The 10889-nt window shown below is 41.4% G+C and overlaps 1 long non-coding RNA gene across 1 annotated transcript; it reads left to right on the top strand.

Annotated features, from left to right (window-relative positions):
* Window positions 1-345: 345 nt before the first annotated feature.
* LOC310685715 lies at window positions 346-10380 on the top strand. The gene is made up of 3 exons (XR_014515419.1): window positions 346-571; window positions 7091-7246; window positions 8327-10380. It is a non-coding gene; the product is annotated as an uncharacterized lncRNA (long non-coding RNA).
* The last annotated feature ends 509 nt before the right edge of the window (window positions 10381-10889 follow it).

Raw genomic sequence — 10889 nt, 5'->3', positions numbered from 1 at the left:
AACCGATTTCTCCTCATTTTCCATGACTTTCTAAAGCATTTAATCCTCTTTCTATGTAGTTTCAGAACATTCGGAACAGGCAGGTTTTTATTAGATAGAAAATAATTGTGAGTTGTTGGTCCCCCCCCCCCACTCATCCTGGTTTTTTAGCATTCTGGGGGGTGGAGGCAGTGTGCATGTGTGCGTATGTGTCACACCAAAGTCTGAAAGGAATTATTTTCACTTCCTTTCCAGAACAGGAGCTCTATTGGTCTGTACTTTTGTACCAGAAGGGTTAGGATAGAAACATGTTAGTTAATTAATTAACTTTCTTGTACTTTTTTGAGAGCTATTCCATAAAAACCCAGTGGTCTTCTGAGCATAAGGCTGTGAAGTCTATTCTAAGGTAGTCATGCTGAGTATCGAAGCAAGAGAATCATTATTCTGGATTATTCAAAATATTGTTAGCACAGTACCTCAGCTGTTATTGCTTATCGGCTTTTAAAAGTGGTGGATTTGGCAGGACCGTGCTCCCTGCTCAGTTTATAATTGGGAGCTTATAACTGACTGTATTCCTTGTGCCAGACTTCAGGTAACTGAAAGTACAAATATTTCCATCCCATTCAGAATCATCAACAGTTTAAACCAAAAAGGCGAAAGGATTAGAAATTAGGTAAAATTAATTAAATCGTTTATGGAATAGATTTACCCAGCTATTAGGATTGGGAATGCATAAAGTTCTTAACCTTTTGCTAAATGGAATACTAAGAAGTGGAATGTCTATCTGAGAATTCAACAGGTATAATAGTTTAAAAAGTACCTCATAACAGGTTTGTTAGCTGCTTTGTCAGCCTTCTTCTGGCACATTGTATGACCAGCAGTCAGGCTTGCATCTTTTCTGTCCTGTGGGTGGTCTACCTCATCATCATCATCATCATCATCATCATCATCATATGCCACCTTTATGCTTGTAGACATATGTTTCTATCTACTTGTTTCACTTTGTTTTATAAACTAAATTGTTAGAAACATAATTGGAGTGAACATCTGCATTCATCCGGTAGTAGCTTTGTATTTTTCCTGTGTGGACAAATGGAGTTAATGGTGTGTGCTTCTTAAATCAGATCTATATTGTTAAATACTGAGAACCTGCGACTGAAGATTTTCAGTGTTTGCACTGTTTCAGACATCAACTTTCTAATATATATAAATTATAAGTTCTATTTCTCCAGAAAAAGAGGTGCTGCTACTCAGCATGAACGCATCCCTTTCTCTCTTAGAATGGCAATGACACCCACCTGAGAGGTGCCGGTACTGAATTCTGGTGAGCTCTGGCTGAAAAAAAGCCCTGCATATAACATATACACTATCCATTTCGTTGTATACTGTCCCCCCTTCTTTCACCCCCCCAAATACGCTACACTGTGCATAAATGGTAAATGCAGTGTATTTTTTTCTGGGGGTACTCAAGGATACACAGTATTGGCACCTTTTCCCCCAGAAGAAAAGCACTGGGTAAATGTATTATTCTTGCACCTCTTGTGCAAAAAAGCTTTATCAAGGGAGCCAAACAGAATTCTCCTGTCTCCTTCTAGTAATCTTCTAACACAAGATGACTCCATCAGCATTTCTCTACAAGCAGACTCTTTTCTGTGTCTCTCATAGCTAGTCCCCTCTTCCCTTATCGTTCCCTCCCTTTTGCATGTATTTTAATATGATTTTCATTTCATGCCTCTGCTGTACACACAGGGCTATTTATTCCATGCTAGTTTAGTCTGGCAAATCAATCTCTGTCCATTCAAATAAAAGAAAGAAGTCTATTTCTCCAACCCACCCCATGCTCCGTCCCTCAGATCGAAATGGTAAGTTATGCTATGATATACTGAAATGTTGTTGTTTAGTCGTTTAGTCATGTCCGACTCTTCGTGACCCCCTGGACCAGAGCACACCAGGCACTTCTGTCTTCCACTGCCTCCTGCAGTTTAGTCAAACTCATGCTGGTAGCTTCGAGGATACTATCCAACCATCTCGTACTCTGTCGTCCCCTTCTCCTTGTGCCCTCCATCTTTCCCAACATCAGGGTCTTTTCCAGGGAGTCTTCTCTTCTCATGAGGTGGCCAAAGTATTGGAGTCTCAGCTTCAGGATCTGTCCTTCCAGTGAGCACTTAGGGCTGATTTCCTTAAGAATGGATAGGTTTGATCTTCTTGCAGTCCATGGGACTCTCAAGAGTCTCCTCCAGCACCATAATTCAAAAGCATCAATTCTTCGGCGATCAGCCTTCTTTATGGTCCAGCTCTCACTTCCGTACATCACTACTGGGAAAACCATAGCTTGAACTATACAGACCTTTGTTGGCAAGGTGATGTCTCTACTTTTTAAGATGCTGTCTAGGTTTGTCATTGCTTTTCTCCCAAGAGGCGTCTTTTAATTTCTTGGCTGCTGTCACCACCTGCAGTGATCATGGAGCCCAAGAAAGTAAAATCTCTCACTGCCTCCATTTCTTCCCCTTCTTCAGGAGGTGGTGGGACCAGTGGCCATGATCTTCGTTTTTTTGATGTTGAGCTTCAGACCATATTTTGCACTCTCCTCTTTCACCCTCATTAAAAGGTTCTTTAATTCCTCCTCACTTTCTGCCATCAATGTTGTGTCATCTGCATATCTGAGGTTGTTGATATTTCTTCCAGCAATCTTAATTCTGGCTAGGGATTCATCCAGCCCAGCCGATATACCGAAAACTCATAAGCAAAACCACATCCCATTAGATTAAACAGCGGTGTAGGCCAGTCTTCCTAAACCTAATGCTCTCCAAATGTTTTGGACTCCAATTCCCATAATCCCTGTACATCAACCATACTGGCAGGGCTGATGGGAGCTGGAGTGCAAAATATTCTCATTATGTTGGGGAGCGCTAATGTAGTTAACTGAAGGCAATGAAGGTATGAAGAAGGAATACAGCACTGAGAAGTAGTGGCAGCCAGGGAAACAAAAAGGCTTTAAAAAGTATCAAAGCATTTATTTATTTTTGCCAGTGTCCCCCTCTTGCTTCCTTTGGCAGCATCAGACATTTTGAAAACAACATTGAAATCAGAGAATAATCTATGCACCCCTAATTTTTATTTACAAAACTTCTTTTCAGCCAAAGAAGGCATTTTTTCCTGTATGTTTCACTAATCAGAAGCCTAGGAGAAATGTTGCTGTGTCCCTCCTGTTGGCTAGACCATTCTACTGCTGTGCACCGTGTTAGAGGTCAAGTGAGGTATATTAACCTAATCCCCAGGTACAAGCGGCAGAAAGGGTACATTTTTCTATCACCACATGATTGGGGAAAAGCTAGCAACTGTGGAAATTATTCTATACGATGTAGAAATTCATAACTGCAAGGTACCAAGAGGCTGAGGTTATCTCTTTACAAAGCCTTGGGGATCTTTATGTCTAGCCAAACCACTCGTTCTGTGATAAATTGAAGAGAGGAGTTATAAATGTGACCTCTGCTAAAAATGAAAGGAAAAGTGATCGGAAAAGTAACAGTCACAAGTTGGTGCTGTCATCTGATTTCTCAGAAGTTTGCTTCCTCTGTGAAAGAGGCTTCAGATTTGCAGCCTCTGTCTCTGGACACATGAGAATTTCTTTCACGTTTTGGTGAAATAGAAAAGGTAGATTTTGGCACAGCATTGCCACATGTGGTTTTCTTTCTGCCAGTGGGGATCATGGACATTGAATTAGATACTCCGTGACCCTTGGTGTAATATGGCACGCTCTGCGATAAAAAAAAAGATGCTATGCTACCAGCATCTTCACTTTCCAAACAGTCGAGAAAGAAGGCCTCTTCCATCTTAGAACTGCAGCCAACTGCTTCCTGGTCCTGGTCCCCAGGATGAGTTTTTCCCTCCTTTAAGCTGGAGGTAGGTTATCTCAGCACCGGCCAATCTGGTGTCTTTCAGATGTTTTCAACTACAGCTCCCATTAGCCCCAGGCAGCATGGACAATTGTAGTCCAAAATATCTAGAGGGCACCACTAGGTTGGTGATGACAGGTTTAGCTAGTGGTTAAGGGAATCGGAGCACTTCAAGCATTCTTCTGACTGTTCAGCCTTGCCTTCTGATGAGTCTTTTTTTATGAAATCATTTTTGTTGGTTTTACAAATTGTTGTTGTTTAGTCGTTTAGTCGTGTCCAACTCTTTGTGACCCCAAGGACAAGAGCACACAAGGCACTCCTGTCTTCTACTGCCTCCCACAGTTTGGACAAACTCATGCTGGTAGCTTCGAGAACACTGTCCAACCATCTCGTCCTCTGTTGTCCCCTTCTCCTTGTGCCCTCCACATCAGGGTCTTTTCCAGGGAGTCTTCTCTTCTCATGAGGTGGCCAAAGTATTGGAGCCTCAGCTTCATGATCTGTCCTTCCAGTGAGCACTCAGGGCTGATTTCCTTCAGAATGGATAGGTTTGATCTTCTTGCAGTCCATGAGACTCTCAAGAGTCTCCTCCAGCACCATAATTCAAAAGCATCAATTCTTTGGCGATCAGCCTTCTTTATGGTCAAGCTCTCACTTCCATACATCACTACTGGGAAAACCATAGCTTTAACTGTATAAGGAGATTATCTGAGTCTCATCCTAAACGTCTACAACTGCACCTTCATCCATACTCCAATTTTTATATCAAACCATATTGTCCACTACAAGTGAGTCAAAACCCAGCTATTGTTTCCATGTGCTTACAGTTGTCTCCTAAATAACTTATAATTTTTCCCCATTCTTTTATAAGGTTTTTATACTCTTGGTTTCTACGTTTACAGTCAGCTTTGCCATCTTGGCATAATCCAAGTCTTTGGTACGTCCTTTGGTATGTCGGTACCTGTAATTCCTAATAAAAAAGCTTCTGGTTTCTTAACAAAAGTTATTTTAAGCATTTTTTCCCCATTTCATTATAATATATCATCCCCCAGAAAGCTTTTATTACCTTACAAGTCCACCACATATGATGAAAGGTACCTTTTTGGTGAGTTTTGAGCACTCAGATAGACCACTCTAATGAACCCAACTCATGTTGAGGTGATTTTATTTGTCCTTCTTTCCTTCCTTCCTTCCTTCCTTCCTTCCTTCCTTCCTTCCTTCCTTCCTTCCTTCCTTCCTTCCTTCTGCATTTGATATACCAATATAATTGTTATTTTAAGTACCAGAAGTGCTGGGTGTGTTTTACTGTGATTTGTTGTGTGCCTCAAGCAACTAAGAAGAGGAATGTTAAAAACATTGCTATCGTTTTATTACGAGCAGTACAATTTAAGGGGCAGGAGCTCAGATCTGAGCCTTGGACATTATTGGGGTTGATTTTTAACACCAAAGCAATTAAATACTTCAAATAAATTTATCTAGGAAGCCAGAGTCCATCATTTCTTAGTGCTGCTTATTTAATTTTCTGGTTGGGATCGGATCTTTAAAGAGACTTTCTATTAACAACATTAAGTCCTTGAAATGAGGGCACATGCTGAGTTATGTGACTGTTAATGTCTCCAAGTGCCTTGAAGAGAGCAGGACTAGCATATTCTTATTAGTTGCTAAGTGTTCTATAGACTTCAAATGACTTATCATTGCATAGCCATAATTGTTTTAAAAGCATCTCATATAGATTAGCTACCACTTAAAGGCATCACCTGGAATTGACTGTAGCAAGAGAATTGAGCAATCTGAATTCATTCATCAGGAAGGTAAGTACAGCAATGGTTGTTATTGCAGGAAGGACAGGATTACACACACACACACACACACACAGGTGTACCTTGGATCCTGAACGCCCTGGAACTCGGACACTTTGGCTCCTGAATGCCGCAAACCTGGAAGCGATTGTTTCAGTTTTTTAACATTCTTTTGGAAAACGAATGTCTGCCAGGGCTTCAGTGGCTTCTGATGGGCTGCAGGAGTTTACTGCAGCCAAACAGAAGCTGCAATTTGATTTTTGAACGTTTTGGAAGTTGAATGGACTTCCAGAATGGATTCCATTCAACTTCCAAGGTATGATTGTATTGCACTCTAGACCTCATGAAACCAAAATGGCATGAACCACACAGGAGGTACAGTAGACGCTCGGATTGCAAACATGATCCGTGTGCAGGAGGCATGTTCGCAACCCACAGCATTTGCAACCCGCGGTGCCATGTCTGCGCACGTGCGGGTTGCGATTTGGAGCTTCTGCGCATGTGTGAAGTGTGATTTAGTGCTTCTGTGCATGTGCAAGCGCCAAAACCCGGAAGTAACCCGTTCCGGTACTTCCAGGTTCAGCCCGGTGCGCAACATGAAAATGTGCAACCTGAAGCGTCTGTAACCTGAGGTATGACTGTATTAGTCAGTATATACAGTACAGTACAGTACAGTACAGTACAGTATAGAAAACCCTGCTCGTGTGTGGGGCGGGAGTACTAAAAGAGAATAAACAGGTTTGGATTCTAATTCTGAGCAGGAGGGAGAGTAGGGTGGAAAACTGAGTGGACAGGGGAAAGAAATGGAGCTTCATGGAGGAGGGCGAGGCTCCCGCTTTCCTATTTCCTGTTAAGGTCAGAACCCCTGGGCTTCCTGTGTGTTACCCTAGAACTGAAAGATATATTCAGCACAAGGAGCTGTTCTGACTTAAATTCCTGGTGGCTCACCACATGAGTTGACAACATGAAGATCTCAGAGTTCTTGGTTCTAACCCCCAAGGCCTAGACACTTTCCTGTCTTGTATGCCTGTGTAGAATCAAATTATTTTGCTGTGCTGCCAAAGTAAAATAGGCAGCAAAGCCATGGAATGTGGCAGCATGGATTGGTGAGTCCCCTGGCAACCTTGGTAGGTTGCATCTGGTCTCACCTCCCCCCACCCTACGTTCTTCAGCTGCTGGTGGAAAGAAGCAGAATGGCAGTGCCATGGGTGAGGGGAACATTTACAGGGCCTCCATGCCCCACTCATGCCTGCTAAATCCACTGAGTTTCTCATGGGACCAGTAAGAGTTTAAGCCCTATATGAATCACCTGCCCATCCGTCTGCTGCCTCTGCTGCCCTGGGTGTGCAATGTCATCCACTAGCCAAGTTGTCTTTCCAAACCAGTATCATTCCTAAGCTTTGCCACTACCTCCTTTAGGTGGGGTGCAATGCCAACCGAAACCAGTTTAAAGAGCCAAAGATCTGCTGATCTGCAGTGTTACTACTCTCTGCCCTGTTTGCTTTCATAAATCTGAATTTCTGGCAGCTTCATTTCATGGTGTTGCAACACTGGACTCCCAGGAGGCCGTAGAAGGTAAGGCTGAGCAATTTCATCATGTTTTAAGGTCAAAACACCTACCCGTTCCCGAAGGCAATGGAATAACAAATATAACCACCGGTTCCAATGTTCTGTACAAATCGAATCAACAGAGAAGGAATGGTTTAAACAAATAGGGAATATTTATCACACGAGCTACACTTGTTTTTATTTAAAAGAAGAAGGGGGAAGTGGTACCGTGCTCCATTTTCTGTTTTATGTTGCTACACAGACATTCTTCACTGCTAATGAGGGAACGGTTTTCATTCAGGCTCACTTTTTCATTTTGGAGCTGCACATGGCTTCTCTACATTTGCAGGAAAGGCAGTTGCTAAATCCTAGTAGATTGGATGTATCTGTGAATTTAGGAGTGCAGTAATGTCAGAGAGACGGGGCTGGTAGTGTTATTCCAACACAAGTCAGTTAAAATATATAAACATGGAGTGGAAAACAAAGGCAGAGTGGCAAATTCATCAGGAAGGGTGTAAATTTAATTTTCGTTTTGGGCCTTTTTATGTGTTCATTATTCTGGCTCAGATAACAAGCTAGCAAGCTAACAGCCCAGTTCTATGCCTTTAAAAAATTATTTATTCCTCTCCACTGCTAGGACCTTGGAGTTGTCCCATTTTGTCCTCATGAAAGCAATAAAACAGGTGAACTTCAAACCGGTGATGGATGCAGAATTTAGTAGCAGAGAAAGGAACAGTGTGTTACACAAGGCCAGGCTATTTGTCCATCTAGTCTACTCTGACTGCCAGTAGCTCTCTGCAGTCTGAGGTAAAGGTCTCCCATATCACCTGCTATCTGGATCCTTTTAAGTGGAGATATCCTAGAGTGAGCCTGGGGGGTTTTGCAGAAGCACAGCGGCCCAAGGTGTTTTGACCAAAAAAAAAGTCTTTCTCAATGACAATGGTCTATTTCAAAGAACGGAGTCCTCTGAGTTGTATCAGAATGTGTCTCCATTTTCCGTCATTTATAATGTTTTCAGCAGTCGAGATACCTGGCACCAGTTTTTCAATTCCTTGGACATTTTTGGTGCTGTCTTCCTTTACTTTCTTTTTGTATTTTGTCTTCCAGGTACTGCATGTAACCATGAACCTGTTTTTTGAATGAGAGGAAGGTACGTCAGAAAAGACAGCACCAAGCTATCCCAAGGTTGAGGGGGAAACTACATGTTACTCTGTATTCACAGCAATATTTATTGTTTCTTCAATTAATTTTTGCACGTGCTCTGGTCCATGGGGTCACGAAGAGTCGGACACGACCAAACGACTAAACAACAACAACAAAATCATAATTATTGAGCCACAGTAACCCAGAGCAGATCTTTAAGTGTGACTGGCTGTTTTTCTGTGGCACAGCATCCCTGTTTATATACAACAGGTGCCCACAATCTGCATTTTCCAGAAACATTTTAATTAAAAAAAAATTCTCAACAAGCTTTTCCAGCTGGATGAAAAGTTTTCTGCTTTAGGTAATCATCTTGTATGGTTTTGTACATACCATTGTTTGTTGTTTGTATGGCTGTTCAGAATTCAGAACCAAACCAACCAGGCAATCTGCAGTTTCTTCCTTTGTCCGAACTGGGAAACTGTGGTTTCCAGCTTCAGACCAAATCAGAATATTAAACCAGAGATGGAGTTTGGATTATGTTGGATTGTTCAGAAACTGGTAACCTAGTTTGAATGAAATGGAAAACTACAGTTAATTAGATACTGCTTTTAAATAAGCTTACATCACAAAAGGAGGGATGAAGGGGCTGCATATACAGGCCAAAGACTTATTCATATCTTGGCTTATTAAGCCATTTTTATTATGGGTGCAAGATAGTGTGTTTGTGTAACTCTCAAGAAACGGCTATATCAAAACCCTTCCTCACTCCCTTGCAGTTCTTCAGACATTTCTCTTGAACAGGACCATTCAAATTTACCTCAACACTGTGCTTTGGAGGAAATTTAGTGGCACATTTAGTAAACCAGGACAACTGGCAATGCTTTCCGTTATAAGGGAACTCCAGCCAGATACAATGAGTAACACATTATCTGGCTATTGGCTGGTAAGAGGAACTCCCCCCCCCCCCGAATTATACCTTTTAATATTTTCTACACATTCAAAAGAATTGCTAGTGGTCCTAAAGTAAAAGCAAGGCCTTTGTAGGAAAACATAAAAAGATGGAAAAAGCCATCCAGAAGATGTCACAGCTCATTAAAGATGCAAATTAAAAAATGTCCAAAGCATGGAGATTTGCTTAACCTTTTACCAATGTCTAAATCCTTAATATGATACTTATATGTCAGCTGGTTTGCCACAGATCTAATAAAGAAGCTTCTTCAAGCATTGCTACAAGGAGAGCTGCTTGGATCCAGGGCAGCATTTTAAGTGCTTTTATCAGAGAGAGAGAGAGAGAGAGAGAGAGGGAGGGAGGGAGTTAAGCTAGGTTATTTGCCCTGGGAACTCTCCAGGCCAAGAATGTCAGGGTCACATTGTGCTGACCCAGCAGTGAGAGAAATGTACCTATATTCATTCATATAGTTCCCAAACTCAGTCTTGGTGCTGAGCTATGCACTGTCTGAAACCATATGGAATTTGTGTTTTCCCTAAGGTAGGCTATTGTGTCCTTGTACATCTGGTGTGAGTTCGGTGTCCGGTGTGAGTTCGAGAAAGGTTTTTATTTTGCTTTAAAGTAACTCAGCATACAGTTCAGGATCACCTTCTCACGTGCCAAACTGTGGGCCGTAAATCTCTGACAATGTAAATTAGTTGCTAACTAAAATAAGAAGACATGATTAATCACTTCAGAGACTACCTGGCAGAATTACAAGTCAGTGACTATAATATTACTTACTGACATATACCCTACAATAATTCTGGCACACACTTCATCACCTGGTATTGCCTAAAACGTAATCCTTATGAACTGAAAAGTGGCAAAAATGGTCCCTGAGGTGTCCTGTGATTACTCCAAAACAGATAGGGGATGAAAGAATGCTGCCAATATGCATTTCAAGTCATCAAATGTTAATTTTATTCATGATTTATAATATTTCTGAGTAATGTGCCCCACATGTATTCCTTTTTATTTATAAGACTGATTTTTATCTGAACAAATAAAACCTATCTCAAAGCCATAACTCTTCTGTGTTAAATTTTTAAGTGTATTTCCCTCTGCCAGATTTGATATTGTTGTATTTTATGGAGCAATGTTTTTAATTGAATTTCTGGTTCCTCATTCATAATGTATAATATTTTACAGCGTTTTATGTGCATGGATTTGCACAGTAATTTACAGGATGCAGCCATAAACTACCGTGCTGTGAGGAATGTGACGTAGACTCTTGCCTCTTGAATGTCACGAAACAAGCCAATTTCAGCAGTAAGAAATACAGGAGGCCTTCCTAGAGTTAGTCAGGGACAATATGCCTTGGTCATCGGGGGGACTTAAGAGGTGCTCCAAAACAGATTATTAGCTGCCTCTAGACAGCTGCTGTGTTGTAGAAGGGATTCAAACACATAGCAGAAATTTAGAATCATGCAATTCAAGTGTTATGTCACCATAGCACAACAGATACACTCTTTTTAAAGGAAAACCTGAGATTTTGTGGTTAGGAAAGTGAAAAGCGCTGGAACATTTGGGATGACT

The sequence above is a fragment of the Podarcis tiliguerta genome (genome assembly GCF_965153285.1).
Source record: "Podarcis tiliguerta genome assembly, chromosome: 9".
In the NCBI taxonomy this organism is placed as follows: domain Eukaryota; kingdom Metazoa; phylum Chordata; class Lepidosauria; order Squamata; family Lacertidae; genus Podarcis; species Podarcis tiliguerta.
The sequence above is the reverse complement of the archived record's forward strand: the minus strand, read 5'-3'. Positions and strand labels throughout refer to the sequence as shown.